At 35.3% G+C, this 16,053-nt stretch overlaps 1 long non-coding RNA gene across 1 annotated transcript; it reads left to right on the top strand.

Moving 5' to 3' along the window:
* The first annotated feature begins 2,859 nt into the window (after window positions 1–2,859).
* LOC115920976 lies at window positions 2,860–14,665 on the top strand. Its single transcript, XR_004062640.1, has 3 exons — window positions 2,860–2,989; window positions 12,796–12,967; window positions 13,987–14,665. It is a non-coding gene; the product is annotated as an uncharacterized LOC115920976 (long non-coding RNA).
* Window positions 14,666–16,053: the final 1,388 nt, after the last annotated feature.

The raw sequence follows: 16,053 nt of genomic DNA, 5'->3' as shown, positions 1-16,053 counted from the left end.
CCCAATTTACACTCCACTTGCTTCGCTCTACCTGATCGAAAGTATTTCAGCCCCTGGATCATGTTCCATGTACGAGTGGGGGTGATGCGGATTTTTAGGTCAGTCCCCCCCCCCCCTATCAAAATTTTGTTTTGCTTACTACGCCACAGTTCCCCTGCCCCTCGCATTTCGTCACCCCGGTCATGAAAAGAATCGCCGCCCCTGCAAAGAGTTGATAGTAATCGCAATTATATACATAATAAATAGGAGAGTGCAATTACCTTACAATTTATCAGAGGAAATGCGATTACTCTTGATAATACGGGGCCCTGTTATCAGTCCGTTAGCGGTCTCGTCAGATAGATTGTGGTATAAGTGAGACTTTGATCGACTGGGAATCTGATAAAAGCTCCTCTCTGCTTTTGTCATATACACAATATTTTTCCACTCACCTAATGAAAATATGAGTGAGTGAAAATCCCCAGTTCTTGAACCTGCAATACTGTTGGGATAACAATACAAAGCGTGCAAGAGGAAGATATTGTATCTAATTTTACCCAGAGGCAACATGCAGTGAACGTAGGTAAGTTGCCTAGTTAGCTAATTATCTATTTTATCTATTTTTTAAAATCTAGAAACATGTTTATAGTCTCCACAGGGGGCATTGTGATAAACTCATGAAATAGGTTTTAAAATGATGATCATCACGATCTCATATTTTTCATGCGTAGGTCGTAAACGCTTTTACAAACAGCTTTGAAAAGAGTAACCCATGTTTTTACTGTGGAGCAGGCAAGACCATTGCCTCTTAGATAGATAGATAGTTTATTGGTTTCCACAATATCTCATTTTACAAAGAGTGTAACAACATATTGGAAATGATTATAATATACATGTACATACAATACCGGTACACACTATTCAGACAGGCGATATGATCCGCGTTCTCAATGACATATTGAGCTATTGTGGAATAATTGCACAATGCATATCGTACTGCTTTTACAAAATATCCAGCTTGTGATAGGTATTGTATCAATAGCATTGAGTCGTAATTATATGTGTACAGAAGGGTATTAAATGTGGCCAATTTGATGTAAATCTTATATTTTTGTTTAGATATTGGTACACGTTTTAAATGTCGTACCCTTCAAAATACTGACATAAATACTGTTTGATAATAAACATATAAATAACAATCTTTTGTTATTTATTGTTATTGATTCTTTGCTTATTCACAATCATCAAAGTACAATTATAAGTATGTTTTTAGAAAAGGCCAAGCTTTATGATGACGTTTAGCCACATACGTATCTATTCTTTCTGCAGCAACCAGGCAAGTAGCCAATTTGAAGTTCATGTACAGGAATAAGGATATTTTTATTGGAAAAAACAAATTCCTTGGTTTGCTAATGTAATAATATATATTTTGTTAGTCTTAAATTATGATAATGCTTATTGTTGCTATTCAAGTGGAAAGTTTATAATTGTGAAATGGCCTACACATGTATTGATAAATGGTACTAGTCTTGAAAACAGAAATAATTAAATATTATATTAAGTCTCAATAATCTCTGATTGACTTAGCCCTCGGCAGGGCCTAGGGAGCATGAGGAATATTTGCGTGTGTCTAAAGATGTGGCAGTATATTTTGTCAGAGAGAGAAATTGACCATATACAACATCTCGTTTCAACATTCAACCATGTAACGTCGTAACCTATTCATTATTAAAGACTACCTACTATAGTATACGCAGTAATGATTTTTTTCCCCCATGTTGCCGGAAGTTAGTCTAATTTTCTCAGACATCAAATTGGATCGTGGGGTGAACAGAATAAAATAATGTGAAATTGTAGGCGCATCTCACTATTATCACCCGTTTTATTTCGTATATTTTTTATTTGATTTTATTTCTGCATATTTTCCAAATAAAATATAACTGAATAACAAAGAACATAATATACATGTAAGGTATAATACAACATAAACAAACAATAATTTCTTAATGTCAAAATGTTTTTTGTACATAATATATGTACATATAATAACGAAACTTATTACTTCCATAACATATTATCATAAATTTAAAGTATTATCTGAACTATTCTGTTGGAAAAGTGCAGGAGACCGCAATCATAAGCAAAGCTTAACATTTCATTTCTTTGGTCGCTTTATTTGTTCAGCATAAATTTTAGTTTCGACCATTCATCTAAAACACAGCCACATGTACATGGGTATCGACGGTTCCAACACTGCTAAAATAGACTAAGGAACAGTTCCAAAGTCTTAACATTACCATAAACTTTTTTTTTTAATAGGATAATTTGGGCCTATTATTATACCGGTCAATTTTTATGTTTTTCTAAGACTGTTGTTCTAAATTGCTTTACTCTTAATCAGAATAGACGTTGGATTGGAATATAACATTATTAAAGTTTATGATGGAGAGAAATGACGATGAAATTATAGGAAATAATGTTTGCGTCAAGCTTGTGAAAAGACTATTGCAGTCTAAATATACACGCCAATAAAAACTATAAAACAACAACATTATGTGATCTTTCTGATGGACACCACGGAAGTTCCGTGATTGACACACGAGCAACGAGGGGGGGGGGGGGGCGGGGGGTATTGAGCACTGCTTTTTTTTTTTTTAAATCAACACCCCCACCCCCTTTTTTTTGTGCCCACCCCAGGGGAGGACGCCCGTCTTCATTTTGATTTGAAAACAGTTTTTTGGCCAGGGGGGAGGGAACCCCTCTCCCCCCCCCCCCCCCACCCTTAGATATGCCACTGGGGATAGCCGTAGGGTCGACGGTCAGTTGGAGTCGAGATGAGAGTCATGAGACACACTTGATCAGCTTAATGTCACAAATAGCGGTCTGCGTGTGCTTAGAACTAGACTAGTCTATTACTATTAGTTCATCGTCGATCCGTCGTCCCATGCCCTCCTCAGAGACAGACCACGCCACAGAAGCCGCTAAAATGGTGTTTTCGAGATGTTTTAAGGTAAGGTTTGTTTTGGTTTTTCCTTAATTGTCAATAAGAGTAGTAGATTAAATATATATATATCTTATCATAGCTTCATTAGTTGAAACTGTGTGCTTCTAACGCAGTATCCAGACTAGAGCTAGGGAAAGCCCCAAATCACCACCATTGGTTGAATGAATTGAGCCCGGCTGCGCCCGCCAGGCCGCCTGCCGGCGGTGGCCTAAGTCTAAGAAGATGAGACTATAACTTCGTTAGTCAGTTAATTAATGCATTTTAGTACAAGTACTCGTCAATCGATGAGCGCGAACCTAGCCTGCATGTTCCTGATGTTGGACCGATGAAAGCCTTGCCTTTGCTTTGCCTTTGGTCTCTGAAAAGTCTGATATCAATCAATGGTTATGGTTGTTCTGCTATAGCCTAGACCTAGACCTACTAATTACTACAGTGTAGGCCTAGGCCTAGGCTTAGACTCGGCTTAGCTACATGTAGCCTATACTATAGATCTAGATCTAAACATGATAAATAACTACGTCAGGCTCCTCCATATTCACTGACTGCCTCTATACAGAGCTGACTGAGTGGCTGTGGGGAGCTCAACAGGGAAAGGTAAGAAGTGCCCACTACCCCCCCCCCCCCCATGAGCAAACAAAATCCATATGATACAAGTACGCTGGTTTATTTTACACGTCTGGCGTGAGGTTTTTTCATAAACCAGGAGCTTGCGGGAGAGCAGGAGGAAGGGCGTGTTGGCGAGAGTCTCCTGCTACGAGCTGGTGGGACGGCGGGAAAAGGAGTGTGGTGGCATATGACTCCCTCCAAATGCGGGAGGGTTGGCGGCCCTGGGTTATGTAATGCAGTTTGTGTGTGCATGAGCGCCGTACCCATCCTGCACAGTTCAGTAGCTTCACAAACTGGAGCTGGACAGATACAGTAAGCTGAAAATAAGTCCATAGAACTACACCTCTACAAATGAAAAAAATACAAATGGAAAGAATGCAAACTGCCATTGAAGAACGTGATACTACAAATACACGCAAAATCTTGTCACTCCAAGCAAACGAGCAGGAGAATTACTCACGACGGAACTGAATTCAGTGTACATGTAATTGTAAGTGCTAACAATATGGCACAGATGCAATCATCCTCAAAGCAGTCATTGAGACCTTTGGCCTTGGCATCTCTCTCGCCAATAGACAGAAATAACTGTCTGGTATGGGGAATTTTGAAATAAAACTGACATTTGTCAAACTTCCCCATACACCGACACATTTATGGTTATCCTTGGCATATGCACAATGGAGGGGGTTGGGGGGGGGGGTCAATTAGAGATTTACTCCAGAATCTAGACAAAATGATATAGAAAAAAAAATCATTGAAAACAAAATGAATCTAATTTTCTTATACCGGTACTATGAAAATAACATTAATTGTAGAACATCGAAATAGAAGGACTTACATGTACTTTCAGCTTATCTGATGCTTTTCTTGAAGCTTCTGTGCGAGTTAATGTAAGATGGGTGATCACACACAAACTGCATTGCATAGCCTCCCCTCACTAACCCGTACGTATAGAGACAAAATCTTGCCCAATTACAGCTAAATTCAACTTGTATACAAAGTGCATTGGTCTTTGAGTGGAAGAAAACTTACTGGAAAAAATCAATCCAAGAAGACCCTATCAAAAGAAAAATGCTGGTCTGCTATCCGCAACAAGATCCCATCCTAAACCACTGGGAGGACAAGTCAGGATGAGTTATTGAACTCATCCCCTTAATAAATTATAACAAAAATGTAAAAAAGCTAATCTCATGCAAAGAAGATCTTGATCATTTGCCTGCAATGGATAATTTAGATACATACCCCCAACTACATATTTGGCTGGTACATATCTTGTACAATGAACCATAGTGAACATTTCCCTTGCAGTTTAAAGCCCCTCTAAAGTGTTGGGAGCCCCAAATTTGCCAAAAATTTGATGACAAAATTTCACTTAAATTGTATCATAATGTGAAAGACAAGGATGTCATTTAAAACACATTTCTGCAAGGATTTTCAAAAAAGTTGTGTTTGAGGATAAATATTGATAAAAAAAAGAATACTTAATTTTGTTTTTCTGTTGCATGCAGAAAACGTACATTTTGTATTACTAATTTAGATGTTTTTTTTCCTAATTAGGACAAATTAACATACATGTATAACCTTATTTCACTCAAGGAACCTCCATAGAAATTAATGAGATTGGTGAATATATTGGTAGTATTTGAGGTTTCATTCTCTAGCTTTTCTGAAACATGGATTCATGAAAGTACTTCATTATTGTTCAATAAACAAGGTTACACTATGCCATGTTTACGGTATTTCAGATTCTCTTGACATTACTGTTAGAGATGACATCATGACTCGGTCAATGTGATGGTTATTTTATCTGACTGCTAAGAATGCATAAATGTTTGTAAGTAAGCAACCAGACGGCCGACGGATTTAGGTCCTCTCCGAGGAACCTGGTAGTGAGGATTAATGCCTTACCAAACTAGCACATCGCCTTGGTTTCAAACCCGGGTCACCGGATTACGAGACCACTGCTCTACCGACTGAGCTATTGCGCCTCCTCAAGTCAGATGATATTGAATCTCTTTTTACTGAAATAATCAAATTGGCAAGCTGATAGTAGTTAAATATTCAGAAACCCAAATCAAACATGCAAACATTTACTTACACTAGATGATTACCGGTATATAAGGATTAATGTTAACATTGACCATATTTATATTTGTACATGTACATGTACATGTATGCCAAATAGTGGTAATGATTTTGTTGGTATGAGTTACTCACATTTTCTATACCAGGGTAACTATTAAACAAGACTGCATCTCTGATTGAACAAATCTTTACTAATATGTAATGATGTACATGTAAATGTATGTGCCAGTATAACTCCTGGTATTCTTTATTGTGATGCAACTGATCACTTCCAATTTTCCAATTAAGTAACCACATAATAACTCCTCCATCTGAGTCCTTCAATACCGTCAAATCAATGATGACACTTAATTGGCCTTAAGGGTTGATGTACTGTACAATGTACAAAAATCTCCTAAAAGAAAAAGGAATGAACTGAAAATAGCTGTAAAATACAACAACACCACCATTCTTGGATGACATTTGAGTTACTGTACATGTAGTTTGGTTGATAGTTGATACGCAATGAATTCTATGAATGCTTCTGAAGATAATTTTAAAAAAGTAAGAATGTGTAGAAGATATTTGATAAATTATTATGCAGAACCAGACTAAATTATTATCCAGAATAGTGCTGCGACCGTGTATAGGCACGAACCACCACTACACAACAGATAAACGAAGAACAAATAATCACCTGTTTTTCAGCATTATAAGAGTCTGAAGTCAATATTTCACAAAAATGTCATCAGTCTAAAAATAAAGTTTAAGTTCCACTGCTACTTCCTTGAATAATCATTTCCATACACTGTACGATTTTGATTCAATGCCGTTGAGTCTCTTCTCTTGTCATCATGCAAACAATGCCAATCATTGTGATCTAACTTTCCAGCGAGCGCAATGGTTTTGTGTGCAGTATGGTTACTACACCTGTACAGTTACAACTTTTCCAATGCCATTGAGTCTTTTCTCTTGCCGTCATGGTAATAATAATAGGCAATTTTTTTCAAACTCATTGCGGAATTAGAATCTGCGGTTCGTGTGCAAAATCGAGAAGATACTATAGTAACAGTTGGATGACCACTGAGGCCCTGAAATCTAGAACGGGTTTTGGCCAAATCTACGGGCGTTCTCAATGACGCCCCAAGTGAATCAAGTGCCTCGATACAAACCATTTCATTCACCTGATAATAATAATAGTATTTAAATAGACAGAATCCAATCTGCATACATTAGTTGTTGCCACACTTAATACATGCAGTTTGCATTCTGACTATTGCGAATCCTAGACAGGTGAATGAAATAATTTGTATTGAGGAACTTCACAAAGACGTACAGTATGTATTAAATTTGATTACATTACGAAAATGGCCTGTTCCCTTCAACGCAATACAGTACAGACGGGACTACACGACTAGCACAACTTGTCTCAACCAAGCCACAAAACGGCTTTTTATCAAATTTCAACAATAATTTATCATCAAGTTTTAAAACAATTCATATCCATATTCATGTTGTTACTGTTCAGAAACAATAATCGGAAGAAACAAAATTCACCGAAGAGTCCTTTGTGCCAGGGGCGGATCTAGGGGGGTTAGGAGGTTTAAATCCCCCCTTTGGCTGGCCAAGGTGCTTTCTACCTCCCCCCCCCCCCCCGAAATATTGGTTGGCACTTTTTTCAAATTGAAAACAAATTTTAGTGCTCCCTACCCCCCACTAAGCAAAATATTGGTTGGTGCGATTTTTCAAATGTCAACCCCGCCCGCCCACGCCATAGAAAAGAAGCTAGATCCGCCCGTTAAAATTCGTCATCCTTCGTTATTAGACGACAAAATTCTCATAACCATCTTTGGTACAAGCTCGCTGATTGGCTGTTTATTCACTTGGGGCGTCATTGAGAACGCCCATAGATTTGGCCAAAACCCGTTCTTGATTTCAGTACCTCAGCGATCACCCTGCTGTTACTATAGTAGCTTCTTGATTTTGCACACGAACCGCAGATTCTCTGTCCGCAATTAGCTTGCGAAATACCCCTAATGTTTGTCGAACTGGCAACAACTAATGTATGCAGTTTGGATTCTGTCTATTGAAATACTATTATCCTTATCAGGTGAAAGAAATATTTTGTATCGAGGCACTTCACAAAGACGTTTGCATTAAATTTGGTTACATTACGAAAATTGCCTAATGGCATTGCAAATGCAATACCTCCGTAGAAATACGTACGCATTCACCGAAAAGCAAAACCACATATTGTATTGAGGGCAGTCTGTATGCGACGGCCGTAAACCTGAGTGCTCTGCGTCCGCGAAGGTCTGTATGTTGCTGAGCGAAAACTCGCTAATATGTCAATCATTGCGGTCTGACTATTCCATGAGCATGATGATTTTGTGTGCAGTACTGTTACTACTGTAACAACTTTACAGAGAAAATGGTTGTTGTGAATGCGCGCTGGATTGCTGGTCTTAAATGTACTGTACAACATACTATACATGTACAAATGTACCTAGCTGAAATACTGCTTTTGTTTTTGGTAAATGTCATAACTGTGTACACGCAAAGATAAACTGGCTGTGTGCACTGAATGGAAATTACACACTAAACTCACAGCACTAATTCCAGAAACAATTTAATGACAATAAAAGATATTGTATAAATACCGGTAATTGGAATATTATTGAAGACTTGCCTGGTAAAAAGGTTAAAGCCTTTAAACCATCACATGACACTTGGTGTTCAAGTTATTCAACACCAAAAGAGTACCGTATTTGAAGTTACAATTTTAATGCTTATTTTGTGACCCTTTTTTATCTAATTAGTAAAGATATTAAAGGTAATGAGAGCCATTAGCAAGTATTGATAGTAATAGTTTTTTTTATGGGAAATGTAACCCTAAAAGTAAGATGCTCTGAAGGAAACAGAAAAAATTTAGAAGCAGGCTGGTGAAAGTTTGAACAAACTCAGACAAGTAATAAGTAAGGTTTTAATGTTTGAAATTTGTAGTCTGTATATGAATTTCAAATTTTTGAATTGATGATTGGGCATGTATAGTGATGTAATGTTGGACCAATATCATTCAACACTTGCACATGTAATATGACTATGATAAAACCTCTTCATTTTTGGGGACCTATTGAGCTCTCTGAATATATTTTTAGTACAGCTCTGAGAGAAAAGGGACTGGTATACTGTAAACTTTGTTTTAAAAGTGTGAAACGAATGGAGATTTACAATTATGTCCCAGTAGAATGACTTACAGGGTATTGTACATTGCTGGTTGTGAATGTTAAGTGATTACAACTTTCTAAAAATTTTGTTCTTCTTGTTTTAAATCAATTTCTTTGAACTTTCCTTTTTTTTTTTTTTTTTTTTAAACTCTCACCAATTTTTTCTCTGATCTTTCTTTATTTACGGATTCAACTTGTTATAAAGGTTGGTATATTATATGATCCAACAACATTATTGATACTTTGCAGCAGAAGCATGCAGTTGTACACTGAATATAACAACTCTATATTTTGATGTTGTTGCTGATGTGTTGTTCATCAAACAGCCATGAAATTCATCATTATAAACTTCATTCATCATCCAAAAGTCAATATTTAAAAATTGTAATGATGTTTTTAAATATGGAGTGAGTCAAAGTCATTGGCTAGGTCAATTGGTTAACAACAATATGGAATGAATAGTGATTACCTGTATTATTTTCATAACTTCAATTACTGAACAACTCTTAGTAGAAATTTTTTAACACAGTGAGCAAATATTTCACCCAACAGCTAAAAATGTTTTTGTGGTTAATGTTGAATAGAAGTGTAACATTTTATCAACCCTAGAGATATTATTGTATTAAAGAACTTTTCAAATGTTGAATAATGAATATCCATTTTACATGTAGAGTGTATAAAAATACCAACATTTAGCAATCATACAACAAACATTCTGTGATATGAGTTCAGGCTCAAAACATAACACAATTTGTTAATGCATGGCAACAAAAATGAAGACACCTTATTGTTTATGTCTTGCAGTGTAGGAAATGATGTTATCTCTTATTGTGAAAGCTTTGTCAAAAAGCTGTATTACAGAATTTAAATACCTGTAGCTTTATTTTCAGTAGACAAGAATATCAAAAGACATCCAACTTCAGGACCTTGCCTATTCTGCAATTTTAATTTTAATTTTCTGTCAACATGATTGTATGAGTACTTTTAAAAGTTTGTTGTTTGTTAATTCATCATTTGCATAGCATTGCATAACATTCTTTAACCAATGAATTTCTGTTTACATTGGTGCCTAAATAATATGGATTTTGTAACTTTGATATGTGCAGTATACTGCTGAATGGGAAACATGATACATGTAAGTGACAATGTTGCAAAACAAATAGTGACTCTTAATATTAATGTTGATTCTAAAATACATACATGTACATTAATGAAATTCACAATGAACATGACGGACAAAGAAAGCGGACAAAATATACATTTCCTCATTCTACCCTCAACAATTGCTATGGTAGACAAAGGAACATCCTTTCACTGCTATTATGTAAAAATCTGTAGAACGGGTGTCACATGCATTTTTTCTACACATTTTTACATAATAGCAGTGAAGGGATGTTCCTTTGTCTACCATATAGCAATTGTTGAGGGTAGAATGAGGAACTGTATATTTTGTCCGCTTTCTTTGTCCTTAATTTCCATAGTGATTGTAGATTTCTGCACCTAAACAGATGTCTTGTTATCCAAAAGAACTGGTGAAACTCTCAAAATGATAACTCTCAATAATAGCACCACAATCAATTGGGTATCATTGCATAGAGAAATAGGTCTACACGTATTACAGAATAAAAAAGGATAGTATTATATTCTCATAAGTGATATTAACAAAAACCAACTTTCTAAACAGGGTGGATTGTTTCAGAAATGCATATTTCCTTCAAATATTTAATATCTGTGACATTTACATGCAATCTAAATTTGAAGCTCCATTTACTACCGGGTAGTTTGGTTGAAATTGGTTGCGAGTGTCTTTCTTCAAATCACTTTTTAAAGCAAAACAGGTTTTGATCTGAGGTATAATTAGAAAATTAAAACATTTGTATACTAATAAAAAGAAATAGATTAAATTCCTCTCCTGGCAGCTTCAACTCTGAAGTATGGATGAACTATGGCCTGTACCTGCAATAGAAGTGGTCAAAAGCCTACTATTTTAGTATAAAATTCTAATCTTTGGAAAATCCTGTTTCAATTTATTATACAATGTTCAGTGAGCTGTGAGGCTGCATTATAGATTTAAGTGGTATCAGTTACGATTTATGGGCCATTCCCTTTCTCCATCTCACTGAACATGTAAATAGTACCAGTATTCTTTTGGGCTATATTTAAAGAAATGTAAATCAAATCAGACTACCGGTAGTCATTCTCTTTCCATACAGTGATGAAGTGAGCAATGTGGTTCAAAATTCTGAATACTTTGTTTTGGTAATGTGATCTTCCAATGTCTTCCAATAATGGTTGTCTTGCTGACCCTGACTTCTAAGCAAATAGCCTACCTTTTTTTTAAATGGTACATTGTAGCTGCAATAGTTTTGAGAAAAAAATCTTGATATACACCCTGTACATGTAGGTGTCACATTAATTCATTTTCTATTTATGTAAATAATAGTAAGCATATCAACACCACCCTTATAAAAATGTTAACAAAAATTCAGGGCAAAAACTTTTCCTCACAACAACACAGCCTCTCTAAATCAAATATGTTGGTATGTATTACATTTGATGTGATACATGTAGTTTGAATATCATGATGATACTGTACATGGTTATGAATAGCTATTATGGATCACATTCTTTGCCCCCAAGATATGTGAAATTCACCTATGTAGAAGATTTGGGATGAAGGGTTCTCAAATGGTATAGTTTGGCATAACCTGTCATTAATTGGAGCTTAACATGATTGTCATTTACATAATATTACTGGCCTTGAGGGAGAAACAAGGTAATACACCCTGTATTGCCTTCACTGATTCAGTAAGGGCAATACATGTACATATAAATGCATATCACTGTATCTCCCAAAAGATTATAATTATTACCTATTCATTTGTGAATCACGTACGGTCACTATACCCTACTACCGCGCCGCATGATAGTCTGCTCAAACTTTGCGGCGATTTTAGCTGTTTGAAAGGTCCAATATGGAACACAATCTTTGTACTCAAAGTGAATGGTGAAACCCGAAAGAGAGAAACTATCAGGAAATATTGCCCGCTCAAAACTGTTAGTTTGCGGACCGGGCAAATATGCATTTTAATGCATGGTACATGTACATGTAAAATTACCTGCTACTGTATACATGAAGGTAATAAAGCAAACAAAGATCAAATTCACTACTGGTTCCTGTAAAATTTCACCTAGAGAGTACATGTTGTGGATAGACAAACTACCAGCCATACAAGAATGTAGGAAAACCAAATCGAGTAGGAAATTGTTAGTTAAAAATTCAAAAATATTGCTTTGTATAATGTCTTATAATGTGACACTGAGAAAATCCTTTAGAATAGTGCTAGTACTCCAGTACACTGCTGAATCATTTTACATAGCAGCTCATGAAACTTAAATCACATTTTAGTCTTTTCAAATCCTCTGTGAAGTCCTTTTGACATTAGCTTTAATGTGGCAATTTTTTGTAGTACTCTGTACATGTACATGTACATTCAATCCTATGGTCATACAGAGATTGAATCACATTGTTATGAAATTTGAATTGCCTCCTATACAGGGTGTACATGTACATGTACTGTACATCTTCAACAATATTCACATACACAAGATTTGTGTAATTATCACTGTTTTGTATACTTGAGATGCTTTTCGCAAATATTTATTGGAAGATTTGTATATCCTTTGCTTACATAACATGGATTTCTTTGGCTTTGTCAAATAAATTTCTAATTGGTTTAGCATGTACACATGTAGACATATTGATCTATCACCTACACATACAGTACTGTACATGTATGTAGTGTACTGAAATATTATAAGAATACTTTCTTTTGATCCTGTAATGTAATCTGTATGATATGTTAGATATTTGATATAATTTTATAATTCTTAAAATGCTTATTCATTTTTCAGAGGGGCAGGTAGACACTTGATGACAATCAACGCAAAGGCACAAGGTCACTGTCAAGATAAAGGAGAAATGGCATGTGTACTCCACCGATTGTGAGAAGGGGCTCTTGATTATCCTTTGAAAAAAGTGGTAGATCAAGTTGATCCAGTGTAACAGTAGCAGCAAATCTATGAGGTATGTACAATGTAGATGGATTGTAACAAAAACTTAGGGGTGTTCAATGATCAAGGTACATGTATTTAAGACTCCTACCCCATTTTTTCACAATTTTTTTTATTGATGGCTATTAAGTGCTGCATGCATGTACAATGTAGTTTTTCAATGAATGGATGTAAAAATTGATGCTTTTGGATCATAATTGACTAATATGCCCATGTAGTAGACAATTTTCAAAATGTATTCAAATGTAAACATACATGTACGTGTACCTTGCGATGAGCTATTACATGTACATGTACATTCACCTGTTTTCTATTATTGTACCTCAATACCGGTAGTCAGAATGCAAATTGTGAGGATTAGTTGTTGCTACATGTAGGTTGGGTAAACATTATGGCCTGCCTGACCTAACAACACGTAATGTGTGGTATTGGTATTCTGAAAGTGTTTATTATTGAAATACAATTTTTCAAAGCAGGAGAATGAAATGATTTATTAAGAGGCAGGTAAAGAAGATGTTTTTGCATGAAATGTATTTACGGTATGAAAATGACCGATCAAACCAAACTCTTGAGTATATTTGTCTTTACTTAGAATATATACTAGTATATGATAATAACTCAACTTTGTTATTGTTTTGTTCCTGAAAGTCATTTCATTTGATATATGCTGTACTGTGACTTATCCACATAGAAATTGTAGAGCATTGCATATAATACAATTTATAGATTGTTATGTTATAGATAATTATTGGGGAAAAACAATGTGAACCTTTCCATTTGTTAGTATTGGCAATACAGTGTACAGGTACAAGATTACAATTGTAGAATACTTAATACTAGACAATATTTGTATATTATATTATATGATATGATAGTATGGTATGGTATGATAGGGAAAAAATTCATCTCGGAAGAAATTGTAGACATTTGAATGAATTGTACTCCAAGATATATTATTGTTAGCACTGTTCACACTGTTCTTGAGACCAAAAAATAAATGGAAGCTCTGTTCTTTATTTTTCAAACCAACAGATTTCATATGGGATCCCTTTAAGTACAAGGTCTACGCAGCTTCACACACGCACTGAGAGGGACCTGGCAGAGGCTAATAGCATGGCCCTTGGTATGATCAGCCTAAGGTTAAGGTTGATTCAACGAGACATTAAATGGAGATTTTTCAGTGAATATTTTTTTAATGTTTAATTCCAGATATTTAATTGTCTCAAGTAAAAAAATATGTGTTCACTAGTGTTGATTTGAAAAAAAAGCTCCTGCTGTGGCAATCGAAAAGAGCGCTATATTTTGATTTCTTACAAAGAAGTTTCAGAACCTATGACTATAAAATTTCACACTTTATATCTAAAGGGTTTAATTATTTAAAATAATTTGCAAGTTTCTTGGAGGTTACACAAATTTGAAAAAGTGTAATTTGTAAGAGTTTACAGAACTCAATATCACTGTATTTTGATGATATTTAATTTGGGTTTGAATTAGAGCAAACAATTTAAGATTATACAAGTTAAACAAATAGGGTGTGTAGTTTGATAAATGTGGGATATCCATTTGTTTCATTATACTACAAATTTTTGTGAAAGGTCGATCATCCACTATTGTTAGAGGAAACCTCACAAAACCTCACCCTAAAGAATAAGCGTAGGTATTCTGAAAAGTGAGATGTATTTCTGCCGGCCCTATGATGTACAAAATTCCTACCGGTATGTAGGATGCGAAAGTTAATGTGGTTAGATGAGCAAGTGTGCACTTGTAAAAATGACACCTGGCTGGAATGATCCCCAGGAAGTAGAGAATGTGCATACATAGTGTGCGGGTAAGCCTGAATCTGATGACCGGGGTAATAATATATCTGTAAAGCACTTAGAGACATCATACGCTATATAAAAGCGGAATCATTATTATTATTATTTTATTTTAGGCCTCAGATGAAGGAAATGGGTGCCGAAAGATATCCTTTGAGCACCTTATCTCTGCCAAAACTGCATTAATAATTTAGCACTTTATGTAAAGTCCATTAGATAATATTTATTTGATGGTATTATCGTAATGGCATTCAGGAAAAGTCAACTTCAGGTGTACAATCATCTTGCAACTAATAAACCTTATATGTGATTTAAATAGTTTGTAAAATGATTAGAATAATGATAAAAGGATATGAGAATGGTTATGGTATACCACTTATAAGCTTGTATTACAAGATGATTTCAACATAAAAAATAAACCCAAACAAGCAAAAATATTGAGCATTCAACCATACTATTTTTTAAAGATGTGTATGTACACAAGAACCAAATGAGATCACTTTAAGGCGCCACGGAGGCATATATTACATGTAGTGTCTTATAGCTCATGCAAAAGTTGGTAACCCCCTGCCTAACTATTTGTTCAGGTTTTTCTGATATGTGTTGCTAGATAGCAAGATGATTACCATTCTACAAGCTCCTTGAAATTATTTCTTGCAAAAGTTGAATACTGTACTAAAACATAAGAGGTGACAATTATTAGTCCCCTGTCATCATCTAAATTCCTATATGGCTTCTTTTCTTTTCTGTAACCATGTTAAATATCACAAACTAGTTATTAAAAGCTCCATAAGTTTTCTGAATTCAAAGGTGACCAAGTGCCTACCGGTACTTCATTCTTATTATTTACTTTGACTGGCCTTATTATCTCTTGTGCTATGTTTCAGGTGTGGGCAACACATCCATATTTGTGTGGGCGTATTAAACCTGACTGCAGCTATTGCTCTTTGTACATTAAATATGTAACAAATGAAAGCATTGTAAAGTTGTAAACATGTTTACGGCATAGCTTCTGTATGAGGCTATTGATATATCACCTGTGTAAATATATACATTATTTCAATAACATTTGCTATTTTTTGTGGGGATAATAGTGCTATACATTCCATTCAAAATATACAAACAGACCGGTTTTATTGTACATAGGTCATGCTGAAATATAATAGTGTAAATGAAGAAAAATTACCATGTAGTAAATATGATTTCAGGAACACGATGTTGGTTTGCTGCAATTCGAGAATTGCTGTGTTGACAATTGTTCCGGGCTTTAGTTTAACAAAAT

This window comes from Strongylocentrotus purpuratus, unplaced genomic scaffold, assembly GCF_000002235.5.
Source record: "Strongylocentrotus purpuratus isolate Spur 01 unplaced genomic scaffold, Spur_5.0 spur5_scaffold_1, whole genome shotgun sequence".
Lineage (NCBI taxonomy): Eukaryota > Metazoa > Echinodermata > Echinoidea > Camarodonta > Strongylocentrotidae > Strongylocentrotus > Strongylocentrotus purpuratus.
Note: the sequence above shows the minus strand (reverse complement) of the source record. Positions and strands in the feature narration are given on the sequence as shown.